The following is a 27,996-nucleotide window of genomic DNA, read 5'->3' on the forward strand; positions in this document are numbered from 1 at the left end:
CCCCTTGAGGTGTTTACCGAAGGGAGAGGGGTAGGGAATGTGTGCTCCAGCCAAGCGCGGAGCTCGCGACACACTGTATACTCCATGTTGTACACAGTATATTGCAGTTGATATACTGTATACTGCATGTGATACTGATTTGCGGAAAAGTTACAACTTTCAAGATTCAAGATAAAATTTGCATTTATTTCAAATACAACAGACCGCCGTCATACATCACTGGAATATTCTGAGAGCGGCGTTAGAACAATTTGTTTTCATAACTGGTCTTGTTATTGTGTCGTATGAGCTGTGACTTAGACCCAAGAGAATGAAGTAAAAAAATAGACCAAAGCAAGGCTACAATGATTGGGAAAGTCTAGATTTCCACAGCTCTAGCCTGAAATTAAGAATTGTTAGAATTTTATTATTTTTATTTTGTAGACATGGATAGACCAACCAGGAAAGAAACTGATGGAATATAAATACCACATGTCACCAATGATCCAGTTAAATTCATCACACAATAACATATTAGTATTTGACATTACCAGAGACCATATAATAGATCTATTATATGGTCTCTGATATTACGAAGGACGTGATCAGGTACATGATCACTGTAGTAATGTACATACTAGTCAACCTGATTATAAGTTTTATTATAGTGTAGCGCGGCATCAACGATTACTATATGATATCCTCACTTGTCATCGATGTATTGACATCGAACAATGGACGATAATTCGACATTCTTATTCGAGCTATAAATAGCTTCAACAGGGACAGTACCAGTGTCAGTAAAATTTTCGTAGTTAAAAATATGTATCTACACAATATAATCTAAAGGAGCTAAGAACAATATTGTTTTATTAATGTTTACTTCCATGGATAGAATCGAGGTGATCTGGGCTTGCCAAATCGTTCTATACTTGAGCTGGATTCCTTTTAAATTTATTCTCTATGGACGTACAAGGGCGTCAGTATGCATGTAGGACTGACTTTTGGGAGAATCCAGCTGGGGCCAGCTTAGGTCAGTGTAATCGGATATATTGTGGAGTTTAGGGTTTGGGCTGTTTGCTGAATAGAACAAGGGCTCATGAACAAGGGCACAATGTAGAGATTAAAACATTACCACCTCTGTTTATATCAGATATGTTATTGTGATTTGAAATTTATTTTTGGACAATTGCGAGCTATTTATACTCTGTATTCTTTCGTCATGGTAGAATATATATTTTCTATGTTGTTTTTTTTAGTTATCCACACATAATGAGAACTACAATGTAAACATCTATCTGGAGATATACAATAATACTACTGATGGGCATATCTGAAAAATGGGACTTATCGACTTGTATTTCTTTCTTAAACACTGTCCGTTACAGGCATTCTAATCATTATATTGTACTTTGTATAGTTTAAAAGTTGAGAAATATTGAATTTCAAACAATGGCAAATTGTGTATCTTTCTTCATTTTGAATTCATTATAATTTCTGCAATAAAACCTTAACATCAGATAGTGATATAAACAAATATGATTTATACTTTGATAAATGAATTATTAATTTCGTATTATGAATTAAATAAACTGAAATATGACTGTACAAACAAATTATTTTAATCTGGTCGTGTGAGTAGGTAACGAAAGATCGAGGCAACTCACTAACGTAATCATTTGTGAAAAATCAAATATTCAAAGATTAGGGGTTTGAACATGTGCATTGAATGACAGACAAGAAAGCAACGCAATGATTAAATTATGAATCAAATTATTTTATAGATAAAACTGAATATATAGAAAATAAATGTTTAATTTCTCATTGTTGGAAGGTGTTTAATAATAGTTTTTGTTTGATTGTTTGTTGTTAAACGCTGCACTCAACAATATACCAGCTATATGACGGTGGTTTGTAAATAATCCAGTCTGGGCCTGACAATCCAGTTTTGACATCAAGAGCACCGATCTACGCAATTGGGATACGATGACCAACCAAGTCAGCGAGTCCCCACCCGATTACGTTAGTCGCCTTCGAACAAGCATGGGTTGTTGAAGGCCTTCTTCTAACCCGGATCTTCACGGGTATTTTTTTAATAATAAGGTACAATGAAATTATGTATATGTCCATAAAAAGTGTCTATAAGTATATGGATAATATATCCATACACGCCAATTAAATGGGTTAGACTGCATATGATTCAGTGATGAACTCTTTTACAAGTCCATATTTCAAGACATGTATTTGATATTCATAATAACTCCACAAAATCTACACAAAGGCGACAAAACGGTACCAACGTCACAGCTACCTATAATACATTTTTGAACATGAGATACATACAATAAATTTAAAGTTCAATCTTGTATCTAAATAGTAAAATAGAAGGATTAAAATTATACACTTCCGACATTTTTCGTATTTTTCTTCGTTTGGAGAGAGAAGTAGTGAGAGTAGTGACTGGTACCTTATGGGTGCCAACAGGTGTCGAGTCACTGTCTCATATTGCTCTAATTTCGTAGCTCTAAGGATCACGACGGCGATACAGACCGTGAAGTAGTTTGTCTCACAGTCCCTGAACCATATTATTTTCCCTTCCGCCCTGGCTTTACTGCAATGCCATACCCCCAAATGAAACAAGTCTAGATGTTCAACAGGTTCAGGCTGAAATTTCCATCTCACTTGGGCTCCTTTTAAATTTAAATATAGTGTCTCGTTTTAACCAAAAAAATATATTTTCAGAGACTAAGCGTTCGTCTAACCGTGAAGTACAACTACCTAAAAGATCCCATGCATGTAAGTTCTTCAGACAAACACTCCATGATGTTCCTATCGATATGTATCAAAAGACAAATGAATTAAATATTACAGCACTGGTGAATAGTGAGTGAGTGAGTGAGTTGGGCTTAACGCCGATTTTAACAGTATTCCAGTCATATCGCGGTGTGTCAGCTTAATGTGGGAGGAAAGCCCGAAGTGATGCAGGTTTCAGACGTGTACCACTTCGGCGAAACCCACGAGCACGGGTATGGTGCTGACAAACCTAGAAACATAATTCGGGCGAACCGGGATTCGAACCCACAATCATAGGTTTCTGGCGTGCCCAAGGGACGCAACTCTGCACAGCGAATCGCGGCGCCTTAGACGACTGGGCCACCCGTGCCCCCCGCACTGGTGATTAGGTTGTATGAGCATGTCAGCGTCGATCCTACAATATCCTTTCGCGCAAAATACATATATACTGATGAATAAACGTAGTAATACAGCGCAAATATATGTCCAGATGTATACATCAGTTTCATCTCGTGATCTTTATTCGTGCTTATAGCTCTTTCTCTGCAGGAGATTATGGGCTGTTACATCACGCCAGAAAGCCAGGTCCAAATTCAAGTCATATTTTCATGGTCCGTCTTGTGTGTTGGAAAACCAATGTCGCAAAATGGCTGAATATTGCTAAACGTGGTATTTACCCGATTACTCACATAATTATTCCATTTTCTTCATGCACGTTCTACAATCATCTACAATTAATCTTATCAGGAGGTATATCTATGTTCATCCAAATGTCCATACATATATGTCCACATATATATGTATTAAGCATGTCCCACATTCTTCCTTAAAAGATAAATGCTAAGCATTTCCTCTGTATGTATTTATATATGTAAATATCGTTTTATTGTCAACTCTGATGCAGCGCACGTACCACAGACCTGATGCTAGAATAACATCTTATCTCTGAAATGAAAATATTTTACAGAAAAAACCCAGTTGTTAAACAATAGTTATGAAATATAATAAAAAGGAGCAAAGAGACTTTCTTCATTTTGCCAAATTTTGGGCTGTATTGGACATATTTGTTTCGTGGTCTGTATGACAGACAAACCTAATACTTTTAAGTATAAAGATAAGTAAATATAGCTTTTGCATATATTCAAATATGTTTGTTGAAAAATATTGAAGGATGAGTGGTAACTATTTATGTCATTCTTTCAAATTAGAATGATAGCACATCAGGAAAGCATGGCACTTTAATACGTATCTTGTTAGCCAAATAGTTTTTTAAGTATGAAACATGGATATCGAGAGTATATGTTTGGTGCGTGACTTATCACACATTACTGTCAGAAAGTGTGCATATTCTGTTTATGGGCAATACATGGCCTAAGAAGATTCATGCGGGTAAATACGATTTACTTCAGAACTGGTATAGATTACTTTAGGTTAGGGGAAAATGTATGTAATTAACAAATATTTGGATTTCGGCAAGCTTCGTGCTCAGGGGGTTGTTTGGGCGGGTTGAAGGATTCGGGTCCTGGCTTGGTCTTTGTGTTGGACGTGAAGACGGCATTTCCAGGTTTGACGTATCAATGAACAAAATGATGTCTGATGCAATTCTCTAATTTGACTTGTACCGTGTGTTTCCGTGCCTTTTCGGGTGAACATTTGGCTTGCCTTTGCATGTGTTTGTGGCGGGTACATACAAGTAGCATTTTGTATTGAAAAGAAATAGAGAGTTCCTCAGAAAAAGTTCTCAAACAATGTCACAATTTTCTTGCCTTTGTTGTTGTCTTTGTTCAGGTTCTGGATGAATTCTGATGATCGATCTCTTCTTGCCAGATTGAACTAGGTTGGCTAATTACTTCGTCTAATTTGCAAACAGTTTAACACGGGCGCTGTCACGGATAATAAGCTGAGCACTGAGCACTGTGGTGCAATTTATTTTATTGCAGCGATCATGTCCCACAAGATATCACTTGACTTCCCCGAAGCTGTATCTTTTGTGGAAGCCAGTTTTGGATGATACTCATTTTCCCTGACAAAAGTAGGGTGGTATTATTTAAGGAATGACTATGGATTTTCTTTGGTTCATTGAGGTATAAATTAAAAAAACCGATATGCAAACTGTATGAATCAGCGAAGCCGTATCGGCCCAGTCAGACTGTTACGAACACGAACAAATATGTGCAAGAGAAGGCGATTGTTTCAAATGACATGGTCAGTTAATTTCAGATTCAAACATTAGTTCCCTGAGAACGGGAAGACACAGTTGTTAAAATACAGGTTAGAAATGAAACCCGAAGACATGAAATTTATTAAACCCAGGCGAGAGGACAAAAAACAGGCGAGCCTGCACGTTTGATGTTTCATTCCTTTGGGGCCTTCAGTCTTAAAGAGTAGTTTGGGTGATAAATATGCATGCATTTCGCTAAATATCCTGTGCATGACGATACACGTGAGCAGAAAGGGAATTCCCTCGACTGTGATATTGGCTTTCCTCGACATTCTGTTCTAAATAGAGTAGTCCGCTTCGGTGGGCGTGACTTAATGTTTTACATTCGTTGGGAAATGAAATAACACGTGATCAATTCAGCTAATCAGAACGCAGGAACTGCAATGAACACAACGACAATTTAATTATATGTCCTTGATGATGTTAATGTACACATTGAGTGTATCATTGTTGTGAAAATATACACACATAAGTGGATAATGAAAGCAATTTTTTTATTTGCATTCCACTCAGAACGGTATTCACGTACATTTAGCAACATCTGGTAAAATCACAGGTTACTGCTGTATATTCCAGTTTATTCTCGAAGGAGACATTATGGAAATTTGAACTTGGTAAGTGAATTTAAGAGATTGTGGGTGATTCAAAGCGAATTACTGTACATAGTTTGATGCTAGCTATGTCTGTTTACTTGTCTGTCTCGTTGTCTTCATTTGGATGCATTTGGTCATCATCTAAAGCGAATGTTAAATGGTGCATTTTTCTACTGGGGAAAACATATCCATTCCTGATCCGCTGACAACCCAATGGGTTGTCTGACATCAATGACGTATTCCGGATAGGAATCACCTTAAGGTTAGATATATATTTTTTTATTGGCGATATTCAAGGTAAGGATAGTTTTGAAAGTCTTGGAATGAAAACATGTTTTCCGAAGTTTATAAATAAAGTTAATTGGAATTGTTGGAGTGTTGAGTTGTGTAAAGGAAGTAGTACATTGATCAATACATCAGTGAAAGAACCACCCAATCCCTTCAGGTGGACATGCTGTTCATTTTGGTTTATAAAGACTGGAGATGGAAGATCTTGGAAAAGTGTTGCAGCCAGGAGTGGTGCAGCAATAATGGCAGTCAATACTGGCTACACTTCCAGTTTGTTTCTGCATGCATCTCCCCTCGTCCGAAGTCCGGTGGTACCATTGTCTGGAGCAGGTACTCTGGTTCACGCACCTGTCAAAACAAATATAAGTAATTGTTGTTTACTTGACAGGGTATCATCGATTTTAACCATCTACCAAATAATGTTGCTGTTGCTTCTCTGAGTAGTATGTTAACTGCACCTTGACCTCTCAGAGTGATGTAGGAGGAAAGCCTGAAGTGATGCAGGTTTTGGACGTATAACAATCTTGTGAAACCCACGAGAAATTACAAATATGGTTCTGACATACCCAAGATCATAATCAGAGCAAATCTAGGTTTTCCCTTCCATCTTGTGATCTACGTTACTTCGTGTGGTAACTCGACTGCAAAGAGGGTCAACTGTGACGTGAAAAGCAAGTGACGTAAAATGTATGGATTTTTGCAAGCGGGCGACTGGCCAAAAAGACAAGTAGGTTCTTTAACGAACACTGATGATTTATTAAGTGTTACCTTTTATACGTCGTCTGAACGCCATTCACGTCATGTAGAACATCAATCATACAGAATTGACCTGCAGAACACAGTTGTTCACAGTTGAAAACGGTATGTTAAGGAATGCCACTCTGCACATCAGCCGTCGCGATATTTTCAGAACAGAACGTTAGCTAGATTCTAATCTTACCTTCCTTTGCGACCGATGTAGGCGTTGGCGTTGAGGCCGACGTTGAAGATGACGTTGAAGCCGGCGTTGAAGATGACGTTGAAGCCGATGTTGAAGATGACGTTGAAACCGACGTTGACGCCGACGTTGAAGATGACGTTGATGCCGACGTTGAAGCCGACGTTGACGATGACGTTGAAGCCGACGCTGGGGAAGCAGTGACTTCTGTAGAGGATGTAACGCCCGATGACTTCAATGTTACAGAGATGACTGCCGTGGCAGTGTTGACAGGGTGGGGAAATCCTGTAAAAATGCAGCTTTGTTGATCATTGAACGTGACGTCAATAGTGAGTGAGGTAACGCCACGTGGAACGCGGCCTGTCAGCTTCGTGTCGGCGGAAGGCCCGAAGTGATGCAAGTCTCAGACGTTTTCAACTTTGGTGAAACCCAAGAGCATGTAAATGTAAATTAGTGCATTACATCAGTGAAACTACAGCTAATGAGAATCGGCGACCGCTACCACAACAAACCCGATAGGATTTTGGACAAGTTGCTGACGGCGTGCGTTATATTAAACTTGAAATCTGACGTCCATGAAAACAAAGTATGGAGTGAAATCAACAGTTATTTGTTTTCATTTCAAGATCAAATTTCGTCTGAAGAAAACCGAGTTTGGGACTTTAAGTACTACAATTCGCCGTTCGATAGTGACCTGGCGGCTGAGCCTACACACAAATCAATCAGCGATAACCAACGTGTTTCCATTGGCACATTGGCAAGAAAGTGGATCAGTGGATTACATCATTTAATATACTCTTTTCATTTCAGATTATTCTATCATTAGAATGTTGGTTTCACCGAGATTCACCGGAAAAGTCACATAAGGAGTTAGGTCGGTGGTAGCATTTGGATTCCATTGCCAATCTGACGTATATGTGTCAGGGCATAACCTAGCCCAGGGTGTAATATGTATGAAATACGTATGAGCCGTCTGTGTGAAAGTCAAAACCAATTGCACGGCCAGGTAAGTCTTCGTATTATTCGACGTTTTTTACCAACTGCAGGGGCTTTGGAACTCCAAAAACAAACAAACAGATGGAGACGAGACATGCGCAGACACAGCTTCTTGGAAAATGGGGGTGGGTGTACCTTTCTTTGTTTTAAATTATTGGAAGTAAGTCGGGAAACAACGTGCTTTTGTCAGCCAAGACATAATCAGAAGTCTAAGTTACAAAGTTATATTTTATCCGTTAACCGTTAACATGACTAGTACATGTGTGCTTCAAATAGACGGTGGGGTGGAGTTGGCTTTGGTGGGACGGGTGTTGAACCCTATACCCACTTCTGGATTCGCGTGAACACAGACACAACATCTTATTCTGAACCAGCTTTAAGCTGCGATGCCATACGTGCACGTGCGTTATGTAGTTCCTAGATCAATGCCATGGAATTACAAAAATACTCTGAACAGTTAGTGTGTAACAACGTAGGGAACAGGGATTGACAACGTCCTCCGTCAAAGTAAACACTCTGGTATGGTATAGCAAAGGTGGTTTGAATCCCCTTTGTGATCCAAGGCTTTTAACAGGCCCTGGTCATCCCGACTTGCAACCAGGTCCCCCTGACTTACCGCCTGGTTCCCCTGACTTACCGCCTGGTTCCCCCTGACTTACCGCCTGGTCCTCCTGACTAACCGCCTGGTTCCCCTGACTTACCGCCTGGTTCCCCTGACTTACCGCCTGGTTCCCCCTGACTTACCGCCTGGTCCTCCTGACTAACCGCCTGGTCCTCCTGACTAACCGCCTGGTCCTCCTGACTTACCGCCTGGTTCCCCTGACTTACCGCCTGGTTCCCCCTGACTTACCGCCTGGTCCTCCTGACTAACCGCCTGGTCCTCCTGACTAACCGCCTGGTCCTCCTGACTTACCGCCTGGTCCTCCTGACTTACCGCCTGGTCCTCCTGACTTACCGCCTGGTCCTCCTGACTTACCGCCTGGTTCCCCCTGACTTACCGCCTGGTCCTCCTGACTTACCGCCTGGTCCCCCTGACTTACCGCCTGGTTCCCCCTGACTTACCGCCTGGTACCCCATGACTAACCGCCTGGTCCTCCTGACTAACCGCCTGGTCCCCCTGACTTACCGCCTGGTTCCCCCTGACTTACCGCCTGGTCCTCCTGACTAACAACCTGGTCCTCCTGACTTACCGCCTGGTACCCCATGACTAACCGCCTGGTCCTCCTGACTAACCGCCTGGTCCTCCTGACTTACCGCCTGGTCCTCCTGACTTACCGCCTGGTTCCCCCTGACTTACCGCCTGGTCCTCCTGACTAACAACCTGGTCCTCCTGACTTACCGCCTGGTTCCCCTGACTTACCGCCTGGTTCCCCCTGACTTACCGCCTGGTCCTCCTGACTAACCGCCTGGTCCTCCTGACTTACCGCCTGGTTCCCCTGACTTACCGCCTGGTCCTCCTGACTAACCGCCTGGTCCCCCTGACTTACCGCCTGGTTCCCCCTGACTTACCGCCTGGTCCTCCTGACTAACCGCCTGGTCCTCCTGACTTACCGCCTGGTTCCCCCTGACTTACCGCCTGGTCCTCCTGACTAACCGCCTGGTCCCCCTGACTTACCGCCTGGTTCCCCCTGACTTACCGCCTGGTCCTCCTGACTAACCGCCTGGTACCCCTGACTTACCGCCTGTTCCCCCTGACTTACCGCCTGGTTCCCCCTGACTTACCGCCTGGTCCTCCTGACTAACCGCCTGGTACCCCTGACTTACCGCCTGGTTCCACCTGACTTACCGCCTGGTTCCCCCTGACTTACCGCCTGCTCCTCTTGACTTACCGCCTGGTTCCCCCTGACTTACCGCCTGGTCCTCCTGACTTACCGCCTGGTACCCCTGACTTACCACCTGGTCCCCCTGACTTACCGCCTGGTCCCCCTAACTTACCGCCTGGTTCCACCCGACCCACCGACTAGTTCCCCCCGACTTACCGCCTGGTCCCCATGACTTACCGCCAGGTTCCTCCCGACTTACCGCCTAGTTCCCCTAATATGGCACCTGGTCCTCCTGGCCCGTTCTCTGGTCCCCCTAACAATGCACCTGGTCCTCCTGGATTGCTAGCTGGTCCTCCTGGATTGCTAGCTGGCCCCCTGACATTCCGCCTGGTCCTCCTGGTCCGTTCTCTGGTCCCCCTAACAAGGCACCTGGTCCTCCTGGATTGCTAGCTGGTCCTCCTGGATTGCTAGCTGCCCCCCCTAACAAGGCACCTGGTCCTCCTGGTCTGCTCTCCCTGGCCCCCCTAACAAGGCACCTGATCCTCCTGGTCTGCTCCCTGGTCCCCCTAACAAGGCACCTGGTCCTCCTGGTCTGCTCTCTGCCCCTCCCTAACAAGGCACCTGGTCCTCCTGGCCCGTTCTCTGGTCCACCTAACAAGGCACCGGGTCCTCCTGGATTGCTAGCTGGTCCTCCTGGATTGCTAGCTGGCCCCACTAACAAGGCACCTGGTCCTCCTGGTCTGCTCTCTGGCCCCCCTAACAAGGCACCTGATCCTCCTGGTCTGCTCCCTGGTCCCCCTAACAAGGCACCTGATCCTCCTGGATTGCTAGCTGGTCCTCTACGGTTATCCACGCCATCGGCTTCAACCTTCGAAACTGTCCCTGAAAAATGCACAAATGGACATTTTAGCGAATACATGTATGATCTGCCGTCCAACGTTCCCCGTCTCAACTATTAGTTGTCATACAATTTTTTAACAAATGCCAAGCTATACATTTCTTTTCAGCGGCCTCATGTGCCTCAAAATGCTACTTCACTTCATCCCAACATTGTCAGTTGTCAGCGAGAGTTCATCTCGAAATGACGTTTTTTTCTGAATTCATCAGGCAAGGTCGCGCTGTGACACGAATGTAAACAAAACCGCTGAAAACTGTCGGATTTCGGTGTCTGTTTTGGCTCCTTGGTGTATCAGTGCCTAACAGGCAGCTTGGGTTGTATACTTCCCAGGGAGCTGAGAATGATTCTTGGGAGCTCATGGTTCCAATGACAGGGGAGTAGAGGAAAAGTTAGTAGTTCATGACAACAATAGCGTTTGCCTCCCAATTTCAAAGGAAAGCGATGAAGCGCGAGCGAGTGGACAATGGAGGGGGTACTTGAATGTGCGTTAGACCGTTGAATCCTCCCTAAAGATGTGGTAACAATGGGGACAAAGGATGGTATTGATACAAGCGGAGTGAAGGTGTTGACACAGGTGCTCGTCGTCTGCTGGTTTGTTAGTGACAGTTGTACGCAACGAACATGTCTTAATTAGTCTATGATATCATTTTCCAAAATTAGATGGTATATAAAACGTTAGTCCTCGCATAACTGATCATTCGTAGCACAGACCGTCTTCAGCGTCGCATCCATCTACATCAGACATCGTGAGAAATTAACATTGTGTAAAAATGACGAGTGAAAAAACGGTTTTTTACTCCTGGAAGTACGTGCACCGCAAACCCGAACAGCTACAGGAAAACACAATAATTCAATCACCGGACTGGTTTCAAAATCGGAAAGAGTGTGTGAAAGATGCTGACAATATGTTTCAGCCAGACAATGATGATACAGCCAAAAGAATAATCATCAAGAAGATCAGAACATTCCCCTTATGTGTCGACGAACTAGATGCGCACCACACGCGCAAGCACGCTGAGGAACTGCTGTCGCTCTGTTACTGCTTGGAAGTGACTAAGCTCATTTGTCAACTATCCCGAGAATTGTGTTTTGGCTGTATGTTTGAAGCAGATGGTGATCAATCCCATACCTGTCGCTTGACGGAAGAGGAACAGGTGGACAAATACTTTACAATGTCAATGAATGATCTCAAGGATGTACGTGTGTTAGATCGATGGATGAGCATTTTAGCTGATGACTCATCATTGAAAGATTCCTTTAATTTTGTACCTTATCAGTGTAAAGATTATCGCAACACGTATTTCAAAACCCCAGAATGGTTTGAACAATTGAAGCGACGTGCTATAAAAATGTTAATATTTGAAAAAAATTACTCCTCGTAGTTGAAAATCCTTGACTTGTGTTAATAGCTATTCGTATGGTAGTTGAATTCACATGACTTATTCTATACAATAAAGCATGATAGTATTGAACAATGCATGTGTTTGTTAACATTGCTGTGTATATAAAGAGAGTGTGCGCAGATGGGGCGGTCGCAGTTGAGTTTACCTCAGGAGACAGAAACATGTCTAGTAAGTCACATGTAACACCGTCGTCGTCTCGTCAGAAAGAGTTAGAGAGCTATTACTTTAATCCCAAGTCCCCGGGTGCGTATTACGGTGCCTCCAAATTTCAACAAAGTTTAAAAAGACGTGGTAAAAAGTTGGGTGTGTCTAAGGTAAAAGCCGAGTTGAGCAAGCACGATGCTTACACACTTCATAAGTCGGTGAATCGCAAATTACACGTCAACCGAGTAGATGAACAGTGGGATGTAGACCTGATGGACATGAGTCGCTATGCTAAAGTGAACGGTGGTGTACGTTACGTGCTGATAGCCATTGACATATTGTCTCGCTATCTGTGGGTAGCCCCTTTGAAAAACAAGAAACCCGAGTCCATCGTTGACGGCTTTAAAGACATCCTTTCACACAGACGTGCACCTCAAAAGATCAGAGTGGACAAAGGAACGGAATTTAAAGGGACATTCAAGGATTTTATAGAGCGTCAGTCGATCAAATTGTTCGTCACTCAGAACGAAGACATTAAAGCGAATTACGCCGAGAGAGTCATTCGAACGTTGAGGTCGCTCATAGCGAGGTATCTGACACACAAGAACACCGAGCGCTATGTGGACGTGCTACCCGATTTAGTGTATAATTACAATCACACAGTACATAGAAGCTTAGGCGAGTGGGCCCCTGCAGATGTGAATGAACGAAATGAAGTCAAAGTATGGGGACATTTATACATGAAACCATCAGCATACATATCACACAAGCTCCGTCCCTTTCAATATAAAATAGGGGATATCGTGAGAATCAGTTATTTGAGAAAACCTTTCGCTAAGGAAGACAACTTGAGATGGACGGAAGAGTTATTTAAAGTAGCAGCCCGTTATCGACGACAGGGAATTCCTTTATACACACTGAAAGATTTTCACGACCAGTTCTTAAAGGGGCGCTTTTACGGAGAAGAATTACAGCGTGTCGATAAAGATTTAGATGCTGCATGGGATATCGAAAAAGTGTTAAAGAAAAAGAAAGACAAAGCGAAAATGTACTATTTAGTCAGGTGGACAGGTTGGCCATCGAGTTTCGATTCCTGGGTAGAAGCAAGGGAAGTGAAGGACAAGTAAAATGGATAAATACATCGTGTTTAACAGTGCAGACTCCCGGGAGTATTATCCGGACAACACGCCTTACCGTTTCCGGGTGAAACTGTCTCAACATTTGAAACTGGAGGGCATGTGGATGGTGGCTCTGTTAGAAATAAAACTAGGACGAGTCGAGTTGAAAGATATCAATAATACCACCATTGACGTGTTGTGTAATCTGTGCGACAGTTCACACGTGGGTGAGAATTATCTACCTTTATTGAGACGACTCGATCTGAGAGACGGACCCAATTATTATTTTCACCAGCCATGGTACTTACCCGTTATCGTGAGAGACACGTCAGAAATCGAAGTGTATATAAAGTGTGCAGAAGGAACATCGCATTCATTTCTGAAAGAGACCGTGAACGTATCACTCGTGTTGCGACGGTATCCCTTTCTGACTTAAGCACGATGGAACGGAAACTGTACATTCCCGACACTAAGAAGTTTGTGGACTTTTTAGTAGATCGCAGAAGTAAGCATGAGGGAAAACAGCTGATCAAAGGTCGACCCAGGTCGCGAATCATTCCCATCGCACCCCTTGCCAAAGTATCACCCAGCCGCGGCTCTAAATTGAACGTAACAATGACGTCACCCAATCAGAACATGGTCCAGAGGGCCGTGGCGGCTCAGAAGCGAACTAAGGCTATAAAACGCAAAGCAGGACACAAGATTGTCACATCGAAGAAAGTACGTCGCGAGGGTAACATCTCTAAACGATCCTTCATCGAGTTTAAAGATACACCCGCTGTCGACCCCCGAGACATCTTCAACCAGTAACCATGTCGGTACTGACGGAGAAAGAGTTTACCGAAGCCCTGCCAAATAGCTTAGATTTATTCGAACTGCCACCCTATCAAACCAGCATCCTTCAACATTACTACGAGAACGTAAGGCCCCTATCCGTCATCACCGATTCCAGTCCGGTGGAATTTCACATACCCAATGGAGGGAAAGACTACATCGACTTGAGCAAGACCCGACTTCACGTCAAACTCAAGGTCACTCACACCGACAAAACGCCCTTAGCCGATAAAGAAAAAGTAGGGCCCGTCAACCTCACTTTGCACAGCTTGTGGAATCAGGTGAGCGTGTTCCTACAGGGACAACAAGTGAGCTCCAGCAATGCCGGTTACCCTTACAAAGCTCTCATGGAAACCGTCCTCGACTACGGCGCCGATACCAAGACCAGTCAGCTGACCAGTCAGCTGTATTACAAAGATTCGGGTGTCACCGTGGGTGATTTTAACTCCGCTGATCCCTATGCCGGTAGCAATGACGGTCTCATTAATCGAGGATGCTTCATCGCCGGAAGCAAGTCGCTCACCCTAACGGGACCCCTCATGGAAGACGTGTTCGGTTTCGACCGTCATCTGGTGAACGGCGTGGACGTGGGGCTCAAACTGTTTCGCTCCAACACGACCTTTGTCTTGATGTCTGACGAGACCGATAAACATTACACCGTCGAACTACAAGACGTGTACCTGAAAGTATGCAAACTGAGGATCAATGACGCTCTCATCGTGGCCCACAACAAACAGTTCGAAAAAGCCAACGCCCTGTACCCGTACGAACGATCCATGATCAAAATGGCCTCGGTCGCCTCGTCCAGTCTGAGCTTTAACTGGGACGCCATGTTTCAAGACGAAGTCCCCAGTCGACTCGTGGTCGCCTTGGTGAGGTCCGATGGGGTGAACGGATCGTACACGGTCAATCCCTTCTGTTTCCAAGGCGATATCGTTAAAAGCATGGGACTGTACTTGAACGGTACCAGTGTACCTGGACGACCGTTAGAGTCGAACGACGTCGAAGCTTACGCCGGTCTGTACGACTGGAATAACGAATGGCGCAAAGACAAAGGTTTGAACTTGGACCGCACGGAATTTTCCGTAGGTCATGCCTTGTACGTGTTTAACCTGCAAGACATCCATGGCGACAGAGGGGAATATCTGAATCTGGTCAAGTCGGGTAATCTACGACTAGAAGTCCAGTTTGCTCAAGCCCTCGCCCATACCTTCAACGTCATCGCCCTGGCCAAGTTTCCGGCCCTCATCGAAATCGACCAAAGCCGTAACGTGTTTCTAAAGTAGACAATGTACAAACGACAGTTACAGTGTGCCATCCGTAGCGACCCCAGCCTCCGTACACACGTGGTGGGTGTGTACGCGAGAGATACATTAGCTAACATCACCGTACCTTCCAGTGGAAAACCATGGGGGTGTGTGGCTAACACGGACCTAGCACGTGGCGAGGGTCAACATTGGGTTGCCTTTTACTTTGACGGCAGTGGAGTCGGCGAGTTTTTTGATAGTTATGGACAGAAACCCAGTTACTATCATCGTGAATTTGAATATTTTATCAAGAAACATTCTCGCAGTTATCGATATAACACGTCTGTTTTACAGCAATCTAGTTCGAGCGCTTGTGGATTCTATTGTTTATATTACGCGTTACAGAAATGTAGAAATAGTGCTAGTTTACGAGATATCGTACAGATGTTTTGTACAGACAAAACACGCAATGATGCGTATGTGACTCGCTTTATCTGTGACTATTTCAAGTACTGTTTCACGTGTTCTACGATATAACACGATCTTTCCTCCTGTAGAGTGTTAGACGAGTCAATAAAAACAGAGAAAATGTCTATTGTGTTTCAGTTCTATATATGACATGGATGTATGTATATGGTTCAATGTAAGTTGGGTTATACGGTTTTCATGATTATTTAAGATCAAAGTCTCACGAGTACGTGTCAATGTCGAGTGTGACACCGTACGATTCAGACATGGCGAGATACGTCCTGCGACATTACACGTTTTTCAGACAACTTCTTTCGTCGAATGATTACCAAGAAACCTTGCGCGATATTCGCAGCATGAATGGCGAGCAAATCAAGGGTACTAAAGCCATCGTAAAGCGATTGCTCGATGGTCGCATCCCGGTAACACGCGGTGAGAATCGTCGTTTCTTACAGCCTCATCCCCACAACCATTATTTGAGAATGTTGCGACGTATCGCTCGTCCCGACACGACGAATAGAAGCATTAAGCGAACCCTGTTAAACCATACTCCCTTGATTCAGTTTATATTCGAGTACGAACACGTCAGACAGGTCAGAGACGAAGCCCAAAGAGCTCTCCAAAGACTGGCTAGATGTCAACAACGGACACTCGTACCGAGGGCTGCATAAATAAGCCCGCACCGGTGACAGAATGTATCAGTTCGCATAGATACTCCGTGAAATATGTCCACGAAATGTTTGCTCCCTTTCATCACACCTACCACCTTGTCCGTGATCGGGGGCACGTGTAGCGGCAAGACCTATTGGACGAAACGCCTGTTAGAGAATGCCAGTACAGTGTTTGATAAGCCACCCGACCTCATCGTGTACTGTTACGGGGTGTGGCAGGATCTGTACGCCGACGTGCAGCAATCTATTGCTAATGTCATAGTTCCAAAATACATCATATTTTCTTCTATTTTTTGTAAATGATTTTGACTTTATAAAATAAGACTAAACATCATATTTTGTGTATGTTACTTAATAATTTGTGTACTACAATTAACTATCAGTCGGTGTTGATATACACCAGCCTTCATTCCCAAGATTTAGTCTATAAGCGTTATGAGCTAATTGTTAAGACTACATGCGTGTAGTCGAACGGCATTATGTATTAAGCGTTAAGACTACATACAAGTTCCGTCCAAAGTTATTATCAGTCGATGTTGATATACGCCTGCCTTCATTCCCAAGATTTAGTCCATAGGCGTTAGGAACTAATCGTTAAGACTACATGTCCAGCGAGAGAAGTAAACATTATTTTATGATAACGCGCTCTCCAAGAAAACTTATGTAATATTAGTCATTTCTGCATACTCATGTCCTTCAAAACTGAGAGATAATCTCTGAAAGTCAGATAGTCAGCATGTTAGATTAGCAACATTGTGTAGATATTGTTTAATAAAGACTGGCCACTAATAGATGCTTCTCTTGGTTGTTTTAAGGTAAGATATGTTCACTTCATGTATATTGTATGTTCTTAAACTATATTCCTATTTTCTATTGCATTCTATATTCTCAGTTGTTTGAATATAATCAACATTATAAATTAGGCAATAATGATTAAGGTAACCAGTAAAGTTAGTATTATAGTTAGGTTGGATCATGTAACACGAAAAACAATCTAACAATATAGTGTATATTAAAATAGTATAAAATATAATATGATAACGTTTTTAGACATTGGTTCAGCAAATTTATATTCCTCATAACCAGGCTCGTGGAAGCAAAGTAATTCCTGTGCATCTGTTGTCAATTGTATATTTTATTGAATGTTTGCAATTGAAGTGTATATGTATGTAAATGAATGCATCTTTAAATGATTACTCTGTGTGTTCCATTCAAATGATTCAAACTACCCTTGATGTAATTAGTGTTAAAACAATGTACTTATTGAGCGAGGCAACTATACTGTACACGCAAAACCCGTGAGCACACATAACACTTGTTGTTTAATTCAGTTGCTCATGTATTGCTATAATTTCAGTATTATTAAGCTCTATTTATTTCTACGTTGTACACATTCAATGACATGCCGTCGGGCATATGACTTTTGTTATTAACGGTAGTTTAGATATAAAACGTGGCCATATTATTTAATTAGCAGGTTGAAATCTTATTAATATTTGTATATTCTTATAATTCGGTTTAAGTTGTATTCTTTAAGGTTGTATTGAAGTAAAGCTCATCTTTGTGTTGCACATAAACATTAAAAAGATTATGTAAGATTATTTTAGTAATGGGTGAGATATTTATTAATATTTGAATATTCTTATTATTTGGTTTAAGTTGTATTCTGTAAGGTTGTATTGAAGTAAAGCTCATCTGTACGTTTCGCATAAACATTAAAAGATCATGTAAGATTATTTTAGTAATGGGTGTGATATTTATTAATATTTGTATATTCTTATTATTCGGTTTACGTTGTATTCTGTAAAGTGTACTGGACTAAAGCTTATTATTACATTCTTCATAAACATCTAAAGATCATGTAAGACTATTTCATTAATAGGTAAGATATTTATTATGTATGTGTATTCATATTATTCGTTTAGGTTATCTTCTGCTAGGTATATTAAAGTAACGCGGATCATTACGCTCTTCATAAATAGAAAAGATCATGTAAGATTATTTTAGTTATTGGTAACACATATGCATGTAGTATGTGTCTTACCGAAGAGTTATCCTGTTTATCTAAAATACATTGTGCTTAATTGCGCTATATCACGGGTATTATATTTTCAACCAATTGTAAAGTGTCTTCGTTTCATTGTTAAGTGCATTTGTTTATTGTATGATATATTGTAAGATTTATACTGTAACTGTGAATTCATAATTTTCGGAATACTTCAATTGTCTTAGGTTGTACTTTGTTTATGTTTTATTGTGATATGTAAATGACTGTTGAGACACACGGAATAAAGACTGGCCACTAATAGATGCTTCTCTTGGTTGTTTTAAGGTGTGCAGTCCCTTGCTAATTCCCCGACAGCTAATTCTAGGAATTATAATTAGCCTTGACCAAACATAAACCTTTAAAGGTGATTATAGGTCACAAGGTTTATTATAAATGGTGGAGGAAATCCTAGATGACCGGCGCAACACCCAATAACTACAGACAGAAGCTGAGGGGCCAAGAGCCAAGGTCATTGTTGACCAGCCTGCTCAGTCCTGTTCCGGTCCTTCAGTCACCATCTTCACTCATCCTTGTGTCTCCAGCTGTCATCACCACAACAGCAGCAAATTCAACAACGCCTGCATCAACGTTGACAGCAACTTCAATAATAACTTCATCATTGACCTCAAATATGTCAAGTATGCCACATGTAAAGCTCGAGGAGTACTCTGGAACTACAAATGGACAGAATTGGTGGCAAGACTTTTTAAACTTTTCAAACTTTTACTCCTTTAATGATGATCGGAAATGCAAACTAATACCATTTTATCTTGAAGGAGCAGCTAAATTATGGTATCGGGAGCTCTCTGAGGAAGATCGGAATAACCTTGCCCGAACGCTTCTCTTCTCCAGCTGCATTCGACGTCAGTGTTTTACAGATGGCACAAGCTAGTGACGAGACTGTCACTGGATATGTCACAAGAGTTCAGGCTAATACAACACATCTCAATCTCCCTGCATCAGTTGTCGTCGCAATAACAGTAAATGGCCTTCGTTCGGCAATACGACAGATTGTGTATAATAAGGAACCGACCACCTTACAGGAAGTAAGGCATCAGGCAGAGTTGGCTGAAAAGTCCTTGACGGCCAATTCAGCTGATGTCAATATGGCTGCAAAGGTGGACCAGCTCACCAACTTGGTTGCCATCTTGATCACCAAGGCAACGCCCTCTACCGTGCAGGCTGCTGCTATCCCATCATCCAGTGGACAGCAAGACCATCACAACAGACCTTCGATGCAGAGATATAGACCGCAGAAACAACAGCAACAACAGTTGACACCTCCAGACCAGCCACCACCACCGATGCCAGCACATCCAATGAACATGTCCACACAGATGCCACGCCCTCGATTCCACCGTCAGCAGTACCCACACCCTCAACAGCAGTATCCACGACGACCACGACTACCAGTGCCACCTCACCTCCAACAAAAGTGTCATGGCTGTGGTATGTATTGCTCGAATCGTTATGCATGCCCACACTACAACACAGTTTGTACTTATTGCAATAACATAGGACACCATTTTAGCATCTGTCTCAGTGCTTACTATGCACAGAACAAAGCACCTATGCAATAGGAACTCGCGCCTGATTCTCAGATTTCTGAGGTCAGGCATGAGAACCCGGTGGTCTCACTTGTGGCTCCTTTGGTCAAGAACACTGTTCTGATAAAGGTGAAGCAAGCAAAAACACCAGCCCTTGTTGACACAGGTGCATCCATCAGCTGTGTCAGCATGCGCTTCTTACACAAGGCAGGATACACTAAGGAACAGTTATCTAAATCCCATCTTAGTCAAATAACAGGTGTAGGAGGTGAAATTCATTCAGTATTAGGCTCTCTTTCACTTGATATTAATGTTGGCAATGTTCTCCTGTCCCAAACCTTTCATGTTCTTTCCTCTCTCCATCACTCTCTCATCCTAGGCATGGACTTTTTAGAAGATAACAAAGCTACTGTCTGTCTGTCTTCTAAATGTCTTTACATTCATGAAGGTCTAATCACTGTTGCTTTGGTTGAATCTAATGCAGGTTATGCTAGGTGTAAACATCAAGTTGCTATTCCCGCCAAACACCAGGTAGATGTTCCTGTTCTTATCTCTAGGAATAGACGAGGTGATACCCTTCTGCTTGAGCCTGTACCCGAACTTTCCAAAACAAAACTTCAAGGTGCTAGATGTCTTGTAAGGAATTCTAAAAAGGCTGTGTACATGAGACTTTTAAATCCAACAGATAAAGATGTCCACTTAAACACTAAAAGAGTACTTGCAACCACTTCAGAAATCGACATGTCCTCCATATCCGTTCTCTCAGACATTCCCGACACTGACCCTAGGCTCTCTACCTCCAACTTGTCAAAAGAGTTTAATGCATACTCAGGTCATTCATTCAACTCACCCTCAGCTCACTCTTTCACTCAAAACTCAGGTTGTGCATTCAACATGTCAAAACAGGTCAATGCATACTCTGGTCATTCATCCAACCAACACTCAGGTCTTTCACCAAACCAATACTCAGGTTATTCGTCCAACACACCCTTATATCATTCATTCAACCCACACTTAGGTCACTCATTTAATCAAAGTTGTTCATCCATCATGTCACATCAGGTCAGCGCAACTTCATCTGATCACCCTAAAGGCATCTCATCACTATCACATACTTCAAAGTTAGGTCACACTCTTTCTCAACCCCACACTCAGGTTACTCACACCAACTTAGGATCATCTCATGCCTCTGTTCACCCATCACAAAACCAGAACCCCTCATGCTCATCGGATATATCTTTTGATTTAAGTGAGTCTGATCTTTCCCCTGAACAAAAGCAAGCTCTCTTATCCTTTTTAAATTCTCAAAGATCTGCCTTTGCCGAAAACTTGTCGGAACTAGGTACCACCCACTTGCATCAACACAAAATAGAAACAGGAGATGCTAGACCATTAAGACTTCCCTTCTATCGCCAAAGTGCTGAAATCAGAAAGGAATGTTCAAAACAAATAGAGGAAATGTTAGAAACAAACATTATCTCCCCTAGTTCTTCTGAATGGCATTCCCCGGTGGTTATGGTAAAGAAAAGGGACAACACCTATCGTTTTGCGGTCGACTACAGACGTTTGAATGCTGTTACAAAACCCATTTTCTTCCCTCTCATCCGTTTTGAAGATGTCATAGATACTGTTGGCGAAAGTCAGGCCAAATTCTTTAGTGTTCTGGATTGTGCTGGTGGGTTTTGGCAGATTCCCCTTCATTCGGACACTAAACACAAATCAGCGTTCATAACTCCTGATGGTGTATTTGAGTGGAATCGCCTCCCTTTTGGCCAGAAAAATGCTCCCATGGCATTCCAAAGCACAATATCTGAAGCCTTAAAAGAAATGAATTGGAAATACATTTTGATTTATGTGGATGATGTGATAGTATTTTCTAAAACTTTCTCTGAACATTTGACCCATTTGAAATGTGTATTCCAAAAGATCAGACAAGCAGGACTTACTCTTAAAGCTAGTAAATGCAAGTTTGCTGCCAAAGAAGTTCAGTATTTAGGTCACATTTTTGACAAAGATGGAATCAAAGTAGATCAATCCAAAATTGAAGCAGTCAATAAAATTCCCCAACCAAAGAATGTACATGCTGTTAGACACTTTTTAGGCTTAGCCAGTTACTACAGAAAATTTGTCCCAAACTTTTCAGGAATTGTCTCACCACTGTATGATCTTCTCAAAAAAAGACACCCCCTTTATTTGGTCTGACAAAGCTGAACAGGCATTCACAACACATAAGCGAAAGCTCACATCATCTCCAGTTCTTGCTTATCCTGATTCCTCTCGTCCATTCATTCTCACCACTGATGCATCAAATACTTCGATAGGGTACATCTTAGGTCAAAAGGACTCTGAGGGACGTGAACATGTAATATGCTATGGAGGTAGATCTTTACATCAGGCGGAAAGAAAATGGGGTGTCACACACTTAGAATGCCTGGCAGTTGTAGAAGGAATTAGACACTTTAGAGTATATTTGGCATCAAAGAAATTTCAGGTGTACACAGATTACAAAGCTTTGACCTGGCTCCATAAGTTCAAAGAAGACGCAGGACGTCTAGGTAGATGGTCGCTTTTGCTTCAAGGCTATGATTTTGAAGTTATACACCGCCCAGGAAAATCAAATGTAAATGCTGATGCTATATCTCGTACTCAGTATCCTGAACCCAAAACGCTTCCAGTTACTGATACCATACCATCCCCTCCCCTGCCTTCTCATGTTCACGCAAATGTTACAGCTATCACATGCACTCCTTCCTTGATCTCCAAACAACAAACATGCCAGTCTACCCAATCACAAACATCCAAACTTCCTACTGATGTTCACAAAAATAGGCTTTCTCCCTCTCCTGACACATCGAACTCCATCACAAACACCCCAGCCCACTCTCCATCCTTGGTGCCGATCGTTGACGATTCTGTCTCCCTAGCTGTTGATTTTGTGTATGTGAATGAACCACAAACTACCAGTCCATCAGTCTCTGCAGTATCCTCTACGTTCGATTTTGAGCAACTAGATGTCAAACAATACAACTCCCCAGATCTACAGCCTATTATTGATTTCCTTCAAAAAGGTGAAATCCCAGAATCTTACAGTGAATCTCAGGTCAAAGGTCTTAGAGGGCGTGCCCAGGAATATGATGTCTGGGATGGTATCCTTTATCATTTTCATCAATCAAAGTTTAGAGGATCCAAAAACAATCGCCCCTCAGTTATTACTCAGCTTGTTGTGCCTCTTCCTCTCCGCAAAGATCTTCTTTATGCCTATCATGACTCAAAAGTAGGTGGTTGTCATCTTGGTAGGGACTCAACAAGACAAACCCTCTTAGCCAAATATTACTGGCCGGGCATGTATCAGGATATTGAAGACTACATAAAATCTTGTGATATCTGTCAGCGATCTAAGCGTCAGATCAATGCCAAGCCAGCTCCAATGGTCCCAATGCCAATTGCAGACACCTTTTCCCGCCTTCACATTGACATCTTAGGTCCCCTCCCAGAAACCAAGGCAGGCTACAAATATGTTCTATTGATTGTTGATTCTTTCACACGTTGGACAGAAGGTTTCCCTATGCGTACCCAGGAAGTCAGTGAGGTTGCTACCATCCTTTTCAATGAAGTGATTACTCGGTTTGGTGCGCCTCGCACTCTTCTCTCTGACAGAGGTAGGCAGTTCACATCAAAGCTTGTTAATGCACTCTGTGAGCTTTTTGATATCAAGCATCACTATACATCAAGTTACCACCCTCAGACTAATGGCATGTGCGAGAGAAGGAACAGCACTATTGAGCAAGCACTCAGAGCATATGTTGAACGTGATCAATCAAATTGGGCAGATCTCATCCCCTGTATCATGATGTCAATGCGTTCAACTCCATGTCATTCCACTGGCTATACACCTCACTATCTCATGTTTGGTAGGGAAATGCATCTTCCAATAGATATAAGCCTCCTTCCAAAGCCCACTGTAGGGAAAACTGCGGAGAAACACCTTAACATAGTCTTGGAAAATCTCAAAGTTGCCAAATCCATAGCCAAAGACAACATGCAGATCAGTCAGAAAATCAATAAAGAACGTACAGATTTGAAAGCTAAGGTTCCATCCTTCTCAGTTGGTGACAAGGTCCTCTTAACTGACCCGACAGTCCCAAAAGGTCTCTCGTCCAAATTGTCAAGCAAATGGGCAGGTCCCTTCACAATCATTGCTTTAGGTCCAAATCACACATTCAAACTTCAACATTCACACTCGGCAAAAGTCCACAAATCCCTTGTTCATGCTAACAGGTTGAAAACATACACCGAGAGAACCGAAAATCCACTCAATGCACAAGATCCTGATGAAGAGCAAGTGACTAGATGTCCATCCCCAGCTCCTCGACCAACACACAACCCTGAAGATGTCACACTCCCAGTACCCCCACAATCAAACATTCCTGATTCTGACACCCCAAATTCTTTACCAACTCCCTCTACATCTCAGGCACCTGACGTTGACATTCAGCAAAGTCAAACATTTCCTATTGATAGCATCCTTCGCTGCAAAATGATGAGAGGTAGGAAACAGTATCAGGTCAAATGGACGGGATATTCCAAAACCACCTGGGAACCTGCATCTAATCTCAGTCCTCATCTTCTCAAACACTTCCATAAACACAAGACACATTCTGGACGTGCACGCAAACACAAACCTAGGTTTTTCAAGTAGTTCAAGACCTATCTTGATCTCCTCAGTCTCTTAAAGATATTTCATTTGGTTCCTTGGGTAATGTTGACCAACCCCTCTACAGTAACATAGTTTCTGTGTTTTATAAATGCTAGGATTTGCATATGTTACTGCAGGACATTTTTGCATCTCTAGGTCATCATATCTTATTGGTTTCCATTGTTTTCGGATCTCTAAGGGTCTGCATGGAGTCTGATGTTACTTTGGCTACTGACTGTTTTCGCTCACCCTATCATGTGTTCGAGTCCAATCCAACGTCTTAATTATGGAGTCATCTACCAGCCAACCTCCAAAGTTCACTTTGCGACAGAGTTTTGGGTCAACACCTATGAGGTCAAGCTCCCAACAGTTCCACGTATTCCAACAATGAGCGGCTGTCACCAAGGCGACAGCATTTGTCCACTCCTCAATCAATTTCAAATGCATTTGAATGTTGTCAAAACGAAGTGTGTTACTCAACTTAATGCAACACGTCAACAAATCATGAAGCTCATTCCTGAGTCCAATCGTCCTTCCTCTTCTCGCTCCAAACGAGCAATTTTTAGCTTTGTTGGTTCATTGTCTAAGACATTATTTGGAACAGCAACTACAAATGATGTGAACATACTTGCTCAACACATAAATGCCCTCACAAAACATGACATTAGTCTCACAAACACCCTCAAACAACACTCTGCCCATATGTCATCTTTCATGAAAGTTGTAGATATTCGCTTCAAAAATCCTGTAAAAGGTGTTAAGGCAAACCATGATGCCATTCAGTATACTGCCCTTGCTTTAGAGAAAAATGTTCAGTCTATTCAGTCAACTCTTGTCACATTGACATCTCTTTTAATTGACCAGATTCAACAGGCGTATATGGTAGAACATCAACTTGAAGAACTTAAGTTAGGTATTCACGATTTAGCTAAGAATAAATTGTCACCACTTCTAATCCCTCCAGAGACCTTACAACAGACTGTACATCACATTTCAAATCTTCTCTCTCAAAAGTATCCCAGCTTCAACATTCTGCAAACAACTCCCAACTATTATTATACCAATGCTAAATTTATCTTTACCCATGCAAAATCCCATGTATATATATCAGTAAAATTCCCATTGTCCTCCATGACCCAGCCATATCAACTATACAAAGTGATATCCCTGCCCTTACCCATCAATGACACTTCCTCTCATACCACACAACTTTTAGATATTCCGGATGTTATTGCAATCTCACAAGACCATCAACACTATGCTGAACTTTCCAGTTCTACTATAGGCTCTTGCTCTGGTGATAACTTATTACTTCACTGTCCCTTTCGCATTGCTGTCCATTCTACAACCATGCCTTCATGTGCTCTTGCCTTACTCCAAAACATCAAACCTTCTGTAAAGGCTCTCTGTGATTTTCGATATATTACCAGACCACAGCCTCCCCAGATATTAATGATAGATGGTTCTCATGTTCTCGTCTACAGGATTCCCTTTCTAAAGCTTGCTTGTAAAGGTGGGCACCGTATAGTTACTGGTTGTTCCTTTTGTGTCATAGAAATTCCTTGTTACTGCTCGTTATCAACTGAAGCATTCTTCTACCCAGCTGCATTTTCATCTTGTAATAATTCTTCAGGGGACATGTCTAAACTTTTTCCGGTCAATCTAGCTTTACTTCAACATTTTTTTGATTCCTCTGCTCTCTCAACAATCACTGGAGATACAACATTTCAGAAAGCTCTAAATTTTTCTATTCCAAACTTTAACATATATTCACATGAGATGTCTGATGTTTTGGCAAACGACAATAAAGCCCATCTTAGTCTCAAACGTGTTGCAGAGAGAGCCAAGAAAGATGAAACTATTTTTCAAACAATAGCAGAACCTCTCCTTGATGGAACAATTTCTGTTGAATCATCATGGCTGGATACAAATTTTCTTATTGCCATTACTGCCAGTACTATCTCTGGTATAACATTTCTTTTGGCCCTCTGGATGTTCTTCAAAATTCGTACCCTTTCTGCTGCACTTATGTTGGTCACACGTGCTGTCCCAGTTAAAGCCGTGTTACCTCCAGATCTCAGTTATATTGCCGCAACTACTCCTAGTCCAAGTTTATCGAGCTTTGTGCTAAGGGATCTGGCGGACTATCATGTGTCTATCCTTTTAGGGTTTCTCACTGTAGCTGTTGCCTCTGTATTGCTCCTACTGTATCGCCGACGCTCTACTTCTCAGAATGATCTCTTGTTAGAACTCACTACAGGTCCTGATTGTGCTACTGTCCAAGTTATGTCCCTGACTCTTTGCCCTTCTTATTGGAATATTCAGCCACCTTACACTATTGACAACCTTCGAATCTCTGGTTATTTCTTCCCCACTCTCTCTGTGAATTGGCCAGGTTTCACTGTTACGAACAAGCTAACTACAACTTCCATTGTTATCCCTAATAAAATAAGAATTTCCTTTCTAAATGCCCGTAAACTCCATAAGATTTTAACACAACCTTTTAGTGCATACATTCTTCAAGTCCACAACAGTTTTTATCAAGTCCTTGATCAACCAAACATGTTGCAGTTAATTTAGTGTGTGGGCATTGCATTTGAGCATTACATTATATTGTACATCATGTAACCATTTATGTTTGATCTGTCTGTTTTTGCATTCATTTCTTTGTCTTATTACTTATGTTTTGTATAATTGTATAATGTTCTCAAATTAAAAGCTTTTGAGGACAAAAGCTCCACGACGCCCATGGGTATGTCATAGTTCCAAAATACATCATATTTTCTTCTATTTTTTGTAAATAATTTTGACTTTATAAAATAAGACTAAACATCATATTTTGTGTATGTTACTTAATAATTTGTGTACTACAATTAACTATCAGTCGGTTTTGATATACACCGGCCTTCATTCACAAGGTTGGGTTGATAAGCACTATGTATTAAGCGTTAAGACTACATGCGTGTAGTCGAAAGGCATTATGTATTAAGCGTTAAGACAACATGCATGTTCCATCTATAGTTATTATCAGTCGGTGTTGATATACACCAGCCTTCATTCCCAAGATTTAGTCTATAAGCGTTATGAGCTAATTGTTAAGACTACATGCGTGTAGTCGAACGGCATTATGTATTAAGCGTTAAGACTACATACAAGTTCCGTCCAAAGTTATTATCAGTCGATGTTGATATACGCCTGCCTTCATTCCCAAGATTTAGTCCATAGGCGTTAGGAACTAATCGTTAAGACTACATGTCCAGCGAGAGAAGTAAACATTATTTTATGATAACGCGCTCTCCAAGAAAACTTATGTAATATTAGTCATTTCTGCATACTCATGTCCTTCAAAACTG

The 27,996-nt window shown here is 42.1% G+C and overlaps 2 pseudogenes; one reads left to right on the forward strand and one right to left on the reverse strand.

The window, feature by feature from the left end:
- Positions 1-6,044: 6,044 nt before the first annotated feature.
- Positions 6,045-27,996, reverse strand: part of LOC139476965 (uncharacterized) — a 51,406-nt pseudogene continuing 29,454 nt past the window's right edge.
- Positions 18,813-27,223, forward strand: LOC139476927 (uncharacterized; annotated as a pseudogene).

The sequence above is a fragment of the Haliotis cracherodii genome, unplaced genomic scaffold (genome assembly GCF_022045235.1).
Source record: "Haliotis cracherodii isolate W230 unplaced genomic scaffold, xgHalCrac1.p SCAF_30, whole genome shotgun sequence".
Taxonomy (NCBI): domain Eukaryota; kingdom Metazoa; phylum Mollusca; class Gastropoda; order Lepetellida; family Haliotidae; genus Haliotis; species Haliotis cracherodii.